This window comes from Pleurodeles waltl, chromosome 1_1 (genome assembly GCF_031143425.1).
Source record: "Pleurodeles waltl isolate 20211129_DDA chromosome 1_1, aPleWal1.hap1.20221129, whole genome shotgun sequence".
Lineage (NCBI taxonomy): Eukaryota > Metazoa > Chordata > Amphibia > Caudata > Salamandridae > Pleurodeles > Pleurodeles waltl.
The window spans coordinates 778,452,200-778,465,004 of record NC_090436.1 but is presented as its reverse complement, the minus strand read 5'-3'; the positions used below and the strand labels follow the sequence as shown (position 1 = coordinate 778,465,004).

The 12,805-nt window shown below is 47.6% G+C and overlaps 1 protein-coding gene across 9 annotated transcripts in view; it reads right to left on the bottom strand.

Annotated features, from left to right (window-relative positions):
* The window catches only part of CDC14B (cell division cycle 14B), a 344,504-nt gene that overhangs the window by 223,729 nt on the left and 107,970 nt on the right, over positions 1-12,805 (bottom strand). The window lies entirely within an intron of this gene.

Genomic DNA, 12,805 nt, shown 5'->3' with positions numbered 1-12,805 from the left:
GAGTCAGCAGGAGCCTTGAAAATTTTGTCAGGACTAGAAGTGAGGACTATGTTTTATCTTTCCATTTATTTTCACCCCAGCAGACTTCAACAAATAACCAGAGCTACATTTCCCATGATTCTCAGAGGAAAAACTACAATCTTTAACCAATTCAGTCCCATCAAGTCATTCATCTCTAGCCGTTCCTCCCGACTCCTCCTCCTTTCCTTTCTTCTCCAACAGACAGATAAGTGCTCAATTTTCCATCTCTTATTATGTGTCTTTCTTGTTTAATCCTTTATGTATTGTGCATTTTTACAAGGTTATTGGGCCACGGCAGCGCACCTCCGATCGTTTCATGGCCGGGAAGGTTTTTCAATATCGGTGGGGCAACGAAAGTGCTGTGACACCGGAAGCTCGTTAGCAGGTGCCTTTCTCTGGGAGATGCGCTAGTCTTGCTGCTCCGCGTCCGATCTACTTTCATTTGGGATAGTTTGTCAGAAGCGCGAAGCCTCGTCCGAAATAGTCCTTTCCCGAGGATGCCTGGAAGCCAAGTACGCTCTGACAGGGTCTGTAATTTTAATTTAAAGCATCAGCGGCAAGACAGCCGTTTCCATAGGGGTCGGTATTACACAGTTGTGAACTTGACGTTGGTCTCTGGCAACAAGGGTCTGTAGCACTTCTAGCACAAAGCGCACATTTTTCAGGCCGCTGCAGTCCCCCGCCCAGGCATTAATTGATTGATTGATTGATATCCTTGAGACTGTTAGGGTGACTAAGCGACATAGTATCCCCTACTGCACATTTTAATGTCCCCCCAAATTCTGCTAATTCTGTTTTAGCTCCATATTTAGGCCAACCACCTTTTTTCCAAAGTTTTGTCACTGCAGGGGTAGTTAAATAATTGCACGCTTTGCATACTGCATATAAAATGACTGACTTTGTGGAAGAGGAGTTGACAAAGAATTCTGCGAGGCAATGGACGCTTCCATCCGACTCGCTGTGGTCTCACTGACAGCACCTATAGAAGACCGCCTCTTCCAAACTGCCTCCAACACTTCAGCTCCTCTGCACCCCTCGGACGCTTCAGTCTAACACTCACCCAAGCCCAAAGCTGCAGTTGATGCTGACCTGGGCGCCTTTGAGCTTAAAAAAAAAAAAGGCATTCTTGTCTAGACCACTCCCTTTGGGCTTGACAATACTCCCGGGGCGCTTCCTGAATTAAAAGATGATGGGGACCTTCACTCCTATACCGATGATGACAACAGCAACTCCCCTGGGGACGCTATGGACGAAGCAGGACTCTCTAGACCCTGGCAGCCATCCCCTAAATCTGTCCCCTCTGATCAACTGGACGGTCGTCAGATATGTTAGACCCAATGACCTCATACACCCCAGACAGCTGAGTGGATGCCGACCCCTAAAGGGGCCAAGTAGTAGTGGAGCGCATTCGCAAACCCTTAGACAAAGAGGTAAGACCTCACTTGCGAGCAGAATGCCTACATCCCTCCCTGGCAGACGAAGTAGCCCTTTCCCAAGATATTAACCCCAGAATGGCCACCTTTCTCTCCAACTAGATTAGGGACCCGAAGAAGGGTATAGATAGGTCCCGGCATTTGTAGCAGGACAAACTGTTAGATGTGCTAGGTCCTTTAACAATAATGTTGGCATTGGCGGAGGAGGCTAAGGTCTCAGGAACTCTGCTTGACCCGGAGTCCCTCTCCAGATGAGCACAATGTGCAATAATTTTCATGGGAAACACAAATTGTGCGGTATCAACAGAGAGAGGCGTTCTCTGCTTATTAAAGGGGAGCCAAAATTAAGGGATCTGGCTTCTACTGAGTCAGACCCAGTGGTTCAAGGAGGTTTGTTTGGTGAACCGTTTCTAAGAGAATTGGCAAAGTCTGTCTCCACATTAAGGGAAGGTGCAGGCTTCCATGAAAAAGATTTTTCAGCCACGCATTTTGTCAGGGTCATTATGGCAAGGGGCACACGTCCAGCCATTGTTTTTCACCCAAGCACCCTCCAGAGGCCCAACAGCTTGACAGCCCCACTGGTAGGATCAGCCCCCAAAGGGGGAGCTTTTTCCCTCCAGGAGAGGGCAGAAGCGGTGCCTCATTTAGAGGCCAAACCCACAGAAGCCAATCAAGTGAGTGTTGATTAGCCTTTTCCAACTGGAAGTGGGAGGCAGACTGGCGCTATTCAGCCGCAACTGGGAAGAGTGAACCTTAGATGCATGGGTTCTTTAGACAGTTTGGGGTTCTCATACAGAATTCTATGGTATCCAGATTCAACCTTGCTGACCCAGACCGCTCTCGTTTTCGGACACACAGTGTAACATACCCACGCCCGTCCATCGACATCACTACGACACATGGCACAGAAGGTAGGTTTACTTTCTTCCTCCATTCAAGCAATTTTTTCCCTGTCCACTTCATTACAGGGCCCTTCAATGATTAAAAACCTTTCAACTACACAGGGGCCTGACCAAGTACCTCTGATAGTATACAAACTGCCTGGAACTAATGGAGGAATCATCTGCGGTCAAATGCTGGACCAAGGACAAGGTGAACTACTGTGTCCTGTTAAAGATTGACAACAGGTCAGTAGTCCGCTATGTCAATCACCTGGGGGAGGTCCCAGGTCGAACATGCTAGTGGATTTAGCCAAGGAAATCTGGGAATTCTGCCTAGCTTGAAATATATCTGTGACAGCAGAATGTCTGCCAGGGGCCTCCAACACTGTGGCAGATCAGTGCTCCCAGGATTGGGCGGATATGAACGTCCTGCAATAAGGAGATACAATTTAAGGCACACACCCGTTACAAGTATAGTCCTTATGCAATCTTGTGAATAAACATCAGGTTTATTTCTAGTTCATTCTGCCTCTTCTTTTCACCATCGATTACATAGAGATATCAAATACCTTATGGGATAGCATATGTAAACATTGGCCCATTTTACAGGCTGATATGGCTCTGAAAGAATGTATTCCTGATAGACCAGCGTTTACTCATCGGAGGGAAGATCCCTTAAAAGCAGTTTTAGTCCTAGCTACCCAGCTTGTGAAGCGCAGGACCACTGGTTATTCAAACATACTATGTTTTTTTTAATGTGGCCAGTGTGATGTATGTAAAAGGGCTCTTCACAAAAAGAACTTAGGAAAAGATGGGAATCAAATTTTTCCGATCCACTCTAAAATCAACTGTAACACCAGTTTTGAGATGCACATCATGTGCAGGTGTGAACACATGTTGGCAGCACTATTCGCCCCCTTTAAATTAGCATTAGTGAACATGAGAGAATTAAGACAGGGCAATGAGAGATACCCTATAGCGCTATATATTAGAGTGTGTGGGACACAAGGATTACACATGTGTCTTTGATAGAATTAAAACTTTCTGTTACACTTGTTAGGAAATTTTACATTCCTGTCAATTTACTGAAAACATTTATATAGCCCTTCAAATTCCTTGCAGTGTCAAAGGATGCTTCAATTTACATCAGATTCTGGGTGCCTCTCTATTTTAGTAAATATTCACTGACTTCACAACTAGAGTATAGTATAGAGATTGTTTCAAGCAACATATATCTTGATGTCAATGTTGCAGTAACAGTTTTCAGTCTGCCTTCCATTAAAAATCTAACTCAATCAATCAGGATTTGTAAAGCATGACTAATCACCCTCGAGGGTATCCAGGCACTTGCATGTCTCATCAATTAATTCAAAAGCCAGGTCTTGGGGGAAAGCTATGGAATTCCGTATGAGAGGTGATGGTCCGGAGAAGAGTGGTGAGGCTGTTACAGGTTTTTGCTGCTATGTGATGAAGGCATGTCCTCCACTCCTGCGGATGCATGGAGTGTGGACAAGCAATAGGGAGGCAGATCATAGTCTTGACGGTTGGTGGAAGTTCAAGCGGTGGTTAATGTAGATGGGTCCTTGTGTACAGCTTTGTGTGCGTGGGTCAGCAGCTTGAATACTCACCTGTTCTGAAGGGCGGGGAGCCTGTGGAGTTGCCTGAGGGGTGGTGTGATCGGGGAACGGGGAGGATGCGCCTGGCTGTGGAATTCTGTATGAAGTCTTTGCAGGAGTTGCAAGGCAATTTCTACGTAGGGGGTGCTGCCGTAGTCTAGTTGACTGGTGATGAGGGCCTGTGTCATGGTGTGTCTTGGGTGCGGGGGTAGCCAATTGATTTTACGTGACATGCTCAGAATGAAGAAGCAGGAGGAGGAGACTATTAATGTCATTCCATGCTGAGCCTGTTGTCAATTGTTCCGAGGTTACTGGAATGTTCTGAGGGAGTGGGTGTGGGTCCTAGTTGCGAAGGCCACCAGAAGTTGTTCCATGTATTGCTGCTTTTGCTGAAGATCAGAACTTCAGTCTTGTCTGTGTTTAGATGCAGGCAGTTTTCTTTCAGTCAGCCAGCTATGCTTGTCATGCATCTGTGGAAGTTGGTTTTGGTGGCAGTGGAGTCGTCTATCAGCGAGAGGATGAGTTGGGTGTCGTCTGCGTAGGAGATTATCTTGAGGCCAGAGGATCTGATAATGTTGGCTAGAGGAGTCATATATGCACAAAAAACACATGGGGCTGAGGGCTGATTCTTGGAGGACCCGCAGGCGGTGTCTTTTGGTCTGGAGGTGAAAAAGAGGTAGATGAACCCTCTGGGTTCTTCCAAGGAGGAAGGAGGTGAGACATCTGAGTGAGTTCCCTTGGATGCTGATGTGGTGGAGTCTTTTGATCAGTGTGTGTGGGATACAATATCGACAGCTGCCGAGAGGTTGAGGAAGATCAGGGCTGCTGTTTCTCCTCAGTCGAGATGGGGAACGGATGTTGTCCTTATCTGCGATCAGGGCGATCTTGGTGCTCTGATCGCTTCGGAAGCCAGATTGGGAGGCACTGAGTAGCTGGTTCTGCTCCAGGTAGGTCATGAGTTGCTGGTTGAAGATAGAGGTGTTGAGTAGAATGGCGAGACCTTGGCCGATCTCTGGGTTTCTGAGACTAAAGATGTGGTACGGGAAGAAGCCTGTGGAAGCTCCTGAGTGGATGTATTTCATGGTAGAGGTGGTAACCTCAGTGGGGAGAAGGTTCCAGATGGTTAGTCTGTGGTTGGTGTTGGTTGTGATGGTGGAGACTGTCAAATTCTTTAAGTGTAGGGTGGGGTTCTAAGTTCTTGTATATGGTTGCAATTTTGTTGTGAAAGAAATTGCCAAGGTTATCGCACAGCTCCTGTGAGGGTGTGATGACGTTTTCACTAGCCGCAGGGTTGGAGAATTCCTTAATGATGTTAACGAGTTCCTTAGTGGTGATGCTGCTGGTTTTGATACGCTTGGTTAGTACTGCCTTCTTTGCTGCTCTCAGCAGGCGGTGGTAGAGGTTCTGGGAGGTCTTGAAAGCTGCTCTGTCAGAGGTATCTTTGCTGGCACGCCACTTCCTCTTCAGCTGTTTCAGTCTTGTTTCACTGTTCTGAGTTCATGGGTGTACCAGCTGGCCTTTTGGGAGGGTTTTCTCTGGATGCTGCTTTAGATGGGGACGATGCGGTCAGTGCAGTTGGTGATCCAGGCATTTAAGTTCTTCACTCCTTGTTCAAGGTCGGTGGCAGGGTTGGAGGTTTTGAGTGCATCAGTACAGGTGGTCTCTGAAACTTCGCTCCACACCCGGTGGAGGGGGGAACTGGGTGTCTTGGGTTTGATGGAGCAGGGGCTAGAGATGACAGAGTTGTCAGTCCATGCGAGTCTTGCTGTGTGCATAGGGTCATAGACGATCTGTGTTAATCTGTGACAGCTCAGACTGTCTAGGAGGTGGGCGGTGTTGTTGTTGATGGGGTAGTGGATGTGGAAGTTAAGGTTGCTGAGGAAGATGTAGCCCTTGGATTCTAAGGCTAGAGACGCAGTGAATTCTGCAATGGAGTTGCAGAAGCAAGTGCGCAGGCTTGGGGATCGGTATGCTAGGGAACCTCTGATGGTAGTCTTGTCTGTGCGCAGCTTGTGCTCCATGGGGTGGTAGTATTGTCAGTGGAGGAGGTGCACTGTATGGCTTCTTTGTGGACTATAGCTGTTCCTCCTCCTGGTTTGTTGGTGCGGTCTTCGTGAGTGATATTACATCCATCAGGGATTGCTGTGGCATTGTCTGGGGCACATATGAGTTTCAGCCAGAGGGTCACACCTGTGACAGTAGTGATGAAGTCCCATAGTTTGGTGAAGTGCTTGCACACCAAGTGTGTGTTGCGGAGCAGGTTGTGGTGTTGGTGTGTTGCTTCTGGCATGTTGTGGTGAGAGCTTGGCATAGTGCTGTGCAGCGCAACAGTGGTCGTGCACGAGAAGGTGCATCTGTCGTAGGATAATGGCTGTACCATCGGGTGTGGCGTGGAAGCAGTGTTTGATAGGTCGTTCGGTGTTTAGGGCGTGGGGGGAGGCGCCGTCAAAACTATCAGGGAATAAATGAAATACTTGCATGGAAGTTAAGTGCCATCTTTCTGGCATAGTTAACCTCACTTTTTGCCTGATGTCAGTGTGTTTGGACTGTAGTTCACTGTTATCCTGCTAACCAGGACCCCAGTGACTGTACTCTCGCCCTTAAATTTAGTGGTTTGTTACCTTTCACACTCCTAATGGGCATACTGGTGCACCCATGTAAGCCTTAGTATATGGTACCTAGGTACACAGGGCATTGGTAGACCAGGGGTCTCCAATGGACTGCAGCATGTATTATGCCACCAATGGGAGCCCATGTAAATTGAGACTGCACGCCTGCCATTGTAGTATGCACCCTTTCACTGCCAAATCTCACCACTGCACTTAGACCTTTAGAAGTCACCCCTCTGATAAGCCCTTCAGCCCAAGGACAGGGTGCATGTCTCCAAGTGTGGGGGTACCCCTGCATGAGCAAGGCACCCCTACAGACCCCAGGCCAATTACTGGACTCTGTAGTGGACACTGATCAACACAAGTTGTCCAACTACATAATAGCTACTCCAAACCTAGGCATGTTTGGTATCAAACATGTTGGAATCATGCAACTACACTGATTATAGTATTAGTTGCATTATACCATGTACTCTGGGGGTTTCCTAGGGGATCCTCCAGTTCTGCCTGTGCAGCCTTACGGGGTACAGCTGCCAGCTCGCACTGCTGCTGACCCCAAGCACTGTTGGTCCCTACTGCTGTTGAGTCAGGTTAGAGGAGCGGAACAAAGGATTTCCTGCCAGGGAGACGTGTGACCACCTCTCCCTGTGTATTAGGTGTCCACAGGCTGGGGTGGGTGGCCTCTGAGCAACATCAGATTGCTTTGAAGGGCACAGTGGGCGTCCTCCTTGCATATACGGTTTGCACCAGTTCAGGAACACCCAGTTCCCGCTCTGGGGTGAAATTACACAAAGGACAGAGAAGTGACCACCCCCTATCCAGCTCCTCCCCTAGGGAGGTGCCCAGAGCTCTGACAGGTGGCGACTTGATTTTGCTACCCTGAAAATAAGATGTGCAGAGGCCCCTGGGAGCATCTGGTTGGTTAGGTCAGACCGGTGATTTTTTTGACCCCCTCTGATAGGTAGGTCCCCGCAAAGAGTAATCAACCCCCTTTTAGAGTTATTTAAGGGCTCCCACGCAGGTGGGTCCTCCAATTCATCAGGCAAGACTCTACAAGGAACTCTCTGCAAGACATCTTCTGCCCCTGAAACTGCTGCTGGTATTAGTCTGGAACCAAAATAGCCTGCTTCTGGTGGGAAGGCTACCACTGCAATGTTGTTTCTCCGGAACCTGCAATCATTTTGCAACATCCAACTCTGTGCATCCGCCAGGGTCACAAGGACTATTTGCACCAGGAAACAAGAAGGAATCTCCCTTGGAGTGAAGTAGTCAACCACAGGCACCTCAAGGTTTCATCAACGGGTTGGTATGGTGTCTCTGGACATCGAAAGATCCTGCTTCACAGGTGGTGAGTCTGTGGCCTTCTCAGAGTCCTGCTTGTCTTCTATGCAAGTTGGGAGACTGTAGCTCCTTACTCTGCCACTAGACCACCTCTGTGCACCACAACTGTTGCATTTGCCAAGGCTTTTTGACTCATCCTCCAGGAGATCTTCTGACTCCAACAAGACCCCAACTCCAGCACTCTGCAAACCGAAGATCAGCTCCTGTTCTGCAACTTCTGCGATGTGGGGCTTCTATTTTGCTGGGCTGGTAAGGCCTCATTGTGACTCCCTGTGTCTGGTGTACCTGTGGATCACTTGTGAAGGCTCTATCAACTTCTGCTTGCTTTCCTATGTGCAGAGGGCCAGCTTTGACTCCCCCCCTCCCCGGCAGAGCCTCCTGGACCTTGCTGGTCCCTATAACTTAACCAACTTCTCTTTTGCTTCTATTTGCACTTGCCAGAGCTTGCTGGTGACCTGGCTGGTCACTGACTCTCCTGCAATCCATCAACTGTTGAGGGACAGCCTGTAGGCGACTAGGACTCCTGTACCCCACAGCTGGACATCCTCTTCCACCGCCTTACAGGAACTTCATCTTCAGGAGGGTCGGCATTGCCACTGGCACCACCCAGATACCTCCTTGGGTGCTGGAATCTGTCCCCTTCCTTGTCAGGAATCAGTCCCTGGGTTCTACCGGTCTGGTCCACAGGTCGTGACAGCAGCTGGACAATCCAAGGCATTCACAGTCTTCTGCGAGAGTCCCTTCTCCCCTCTGCATCTGGGTTCCTGGTGTAGATACTCCTGTTTTCTGGGTATCCTAGGGTAGGGGCACTCTCCATCCATTCTTTTCCTTGCTAGGTTCCTCAGAGACCACAGGGAAGGGTCCTGAAATCCACAAACTCCAACCATTACATCCTGGGTTAGCCTAGAGGACAATTGGGTGGGTAACTGACTCCTGGTGGCTAGGGTCATCTACTGTCATTACCTCTATATTTCTTACTGGCTCCAGCCCCTAGCTAACCACCACACTTACCTCAGTTGGAGTTCCACTTTCACATTCCACCTTTTTAGTATATGGTTTAGCCCTCCCCTAGGGGCCTGTATATTTCCATGCTACATTTGCTGGTTACTTTATGTGTATAATTATATGTAGTATCTCCACAGGGAGGTACACCAATGGTAGCAATGCTGTAATAAAGTACTCCTTATTTTTGCAACACTTGTGTGGTTTTTTCTTGTGATTAAGTAATTGCCCGACTGCTCTGGTAATACAAGTGCTTTACATTCCTCCTGGATATGCTTTAGCTGCTCGCCTCAGCTACTCACAGCTTCTGCTATCTGGACACCTATTCACTATCACTAAGGGTTGCCTGGACTCAGTATAGGGTGCAACACCATCAACTGAGCCAACCTCCTACAATATACATTTCAGAAGACCGAGCACTTGGACATTCCTCCATATCTGTATGCACAATTTCCTTAATGCATATAGCACGTAGGCATGATTTATTGATAAGATTCACTCCATTTCAGATGTACAAATAAAGTAGAGGTGTATCAAAGCTGTACATTCTGAAAACTTCGGAGGGACATGTATGAATGAACTAGGCAGCTCCTTTAGTGTATGGTTCATTTTGCCCCTCAACCTCAGTTCCAGGACGCTGGCAGTTGTCCAGTTGTGCAACAAGCTTGATAAGGAACCTCAAGTAAGAAGGGGGAATATTACCCTTAATACACAAAAAAGTGATGAGGATGTCTTGCAATTTGACTAACCCCTTGCAATAGCTCAGGATAGCATTCTAACACATTGTTCTTTTGCCCACCACACCACCTCAGTTTGGACTCATTCATACGTGAATCAGTCTTGAGACTGCTCCAATAGGAACAGTCTGGTCCAGCCCGGACTGCCTCCCTGAACTTTAGTAGTAGTAGATCAGATGTCAGTTTCCCAGTCCTCACTTTTTGAAGCGGTCTCGGACCGTAAAAAAAATGTGCTTTTTCTTGCTGCCAATGAAAGTTTTGTTTTTTTTAAACAAATCTCAGTAACTACGTTTAACTAAGCTTGGTCACTGCACTTCTAAAACAGCACTATGCCCCTCTCACCTACTGCCTTATGTCTGTCCTTATCCAAGACTTTTTCATTTGACTAAAATTATATATTTAATATTCTTAAAGGGGCTTTCAGCCAGCCCTCTTCTCCCACTGCTCTAGTACTATGTGATACAACATGAGGCAATCAGATAGCCAACTTCAGCAATTGGCTAATTTTGCAGTGAAAGCATTCTACTCTTTCACAATAAACGCATAAACAAACAAAGCATTTCTTTTAAGTGACTATTAATGTGTACATTGAGACCCCCAAAATACTTTTACTTTTAGCCAATTTTTATTTTTTGATTATCGAGGACCAGGCAGCTTCGCCAATAAAGTTTGCAAAATATGCAGCAAATCAAACCAAGCACTGACAACACCAAAAGGCTGGGGGCCAACAACAGGCCTTTTGGCTTTGCAAATGCTTGTTCTGTCTGCGTTTGGAGATTGGTCTCAGTTTCCCAAAGCTGCAAATTGGAAGCAAGAGCTTCTGTTTGTGCACAGCGTTTCAGACATTATTTTCACTTACCCAGATCAACTTTGCACCAGCAACCCTGTGATTTATGCCTCAAGATCACACAGTGTACTATAGGGATGCCTTCTGCCCTATGGCCACTCCTGCTGTAACAGGCATATGCTCTCCCACCCTCTTTCTCGCACAGAACTAGGAGTTTAGTATCAGCACACAAATAGATGTTACTGCACACATCATAGGCAGTTATACCACTTCTCAAGCAACAGTGGGGGCCAGTGTTCATGATGGTCTGACGACTGTGCCAACAGAAGGCCTAATTAAGCAGATGTTAAAAGTTTCACTATGGGGCAGAGGCATACAGAGGAGCTGCTGCTGCTGCTGAGGGGCATTGGTGAGAGTGCCAACATTGTCTTGGCACCTTCAGAGATATGTGCAATGTCACACTGGTTCACTTCAAACTTATGAGACCACCAAAGGAAGGGTGTAGACTACACCGCCCTCAAGCCTGTGCCCCCGTCATTTCCCTCTTATGTTTAGAGAAGGGAGTGCAAGCCTTTCTGGATCTCAGTCATATGTAGCTGGTTTAGGTGGGGAGCAGTTTCAGATGCTGCTATTCTTGATGCTGCGCTTATACACTGTGGCGGATGTAAGCCACATTTTCATGAGTAACCCCTCGGAGATGTTAGTCTCAATGGCCTTACTGTAAAATGCCCTGCTTTCCTTAAAAAAAGACACATAAATTGCTAAGGTCAGAACTCAGATGGACCCAATACCTGCATTTCACCTCTTGGCACCTCTCTTCGTAATGTCTGTTGGGTGCTTTGCTGAGGGTTCTCCACTTTCTGCATGAGAAGAAAAAGTTACCTACCTTTGGTGAAGTCTTAGCTAGTAGGGACTATCTAGGCACTGATTCCTTAGTTGTGTAAGGAGGGTGCACAGAAAGTGCTTGCATTTCATTACCCTACTGGACAACAAAATGGCCACCAGACTGCTTGTTTTTAAAGCCAACAGGTACATAGGGCAATTGTGCAATGGCTTAAAGGGCAAGCACATCAGGAAGCTCAAAATAAGGTTCAGATCCCACTGCGGCATGAAGAGTTTTGGAGGGAACAGATGTAGTACTTTTAGCAAACCACTCACAACAGGTAACTTAAACAGGGAGGGCTGACTAGGCAACCACACAAACACTTAAATGGCTGAAAGATAGTCTTTAACTGTGCCCAAAGCAAAGTCTTGCTGGGCTAACGAGAGACTAAACAAAACGTCGGACAGTTGCAAAAAGGCGAACATTTTGGAAACACACCAAGCCTCAAATTTGTCCCAACTGCAGGTGTATATTGTCTTGGATGAGGGATGTCTGTGAGGGATGTCTGGCTGCCAGAATGACACTGCAGAAAGGTCAAAAAATGTCAACTGCCACCAATCAATCTCTATGCATGAAGGCGGAAGCGTGCCCACAGATTCGGGTGCAGGACTCTGCCCTGTTTCTGGGATCCTTCCAAAAAGGAAGACTGGTTAGAGGACCAATACTCATGCTGAGGAGTTTGGGATTCCATACTCTCTGTGCCCAATACAGAGGCACAAGAATGACTTGGGTCCTGTCGCTCCTAATCTTCAGAACTCTGGTCGTGCTTGTTATCTGCTGAAAAGTGCACACGAGGCCCGAGCGCCACTTGAGATTAAATGGGTCTCCGAGCGAGAATTGCCTTGGAAACTCCAGTGCGCAGACATGCTGATACTACACGTTCTCAGCACTGAGGAATCACTCTAACCAAGGTTGTCCACAGTCTCTCAAGAGACTTTGCACCCCATCAAGATGGAGATGGTGCATTTGTGGTCAGCTACTCATCGACGGATCAGCTTCTCCGCTCTGGCATTCAGAGAGCTCAACAGATGTTGAACCACCAGGGAAGTGTCGTGACATTCCAGCCATATGGAGAGACAAAGGGCCTCTTGACAAGGGCTAGGACCCCACCTCGCCCTGTATGCTGGAGTACTACATGGTGGTAAAGTTGCTTGAACACCTGAATCAGCCTTCCCTTGATGGCAGGAAAAAAGGCTTTCAATGCCAGTCAGATTGCTCTCAATTTCAACAGTTTTATGTGGAGCAGAGATTCCACTGGAGACCACAGTCCTCCGATATCTACCTTCCTCAGATGGCTGCCCCAGCACAGGAGTGACGCATTTGTCACTACATTTAGCTCTGAGTGGAGAAGGAAGAGCAGTCTGCTGCTGACCCAACTGCTGTTTGTGAACCACTACTGCAGGTCTTTTGCAGTTTACTCTGATAGCTGGACCCAGTCTTAGAGATTACCCGGATTCTGTGACCACTGGAACTTCAGGCCCCACTGCAAAGCCTG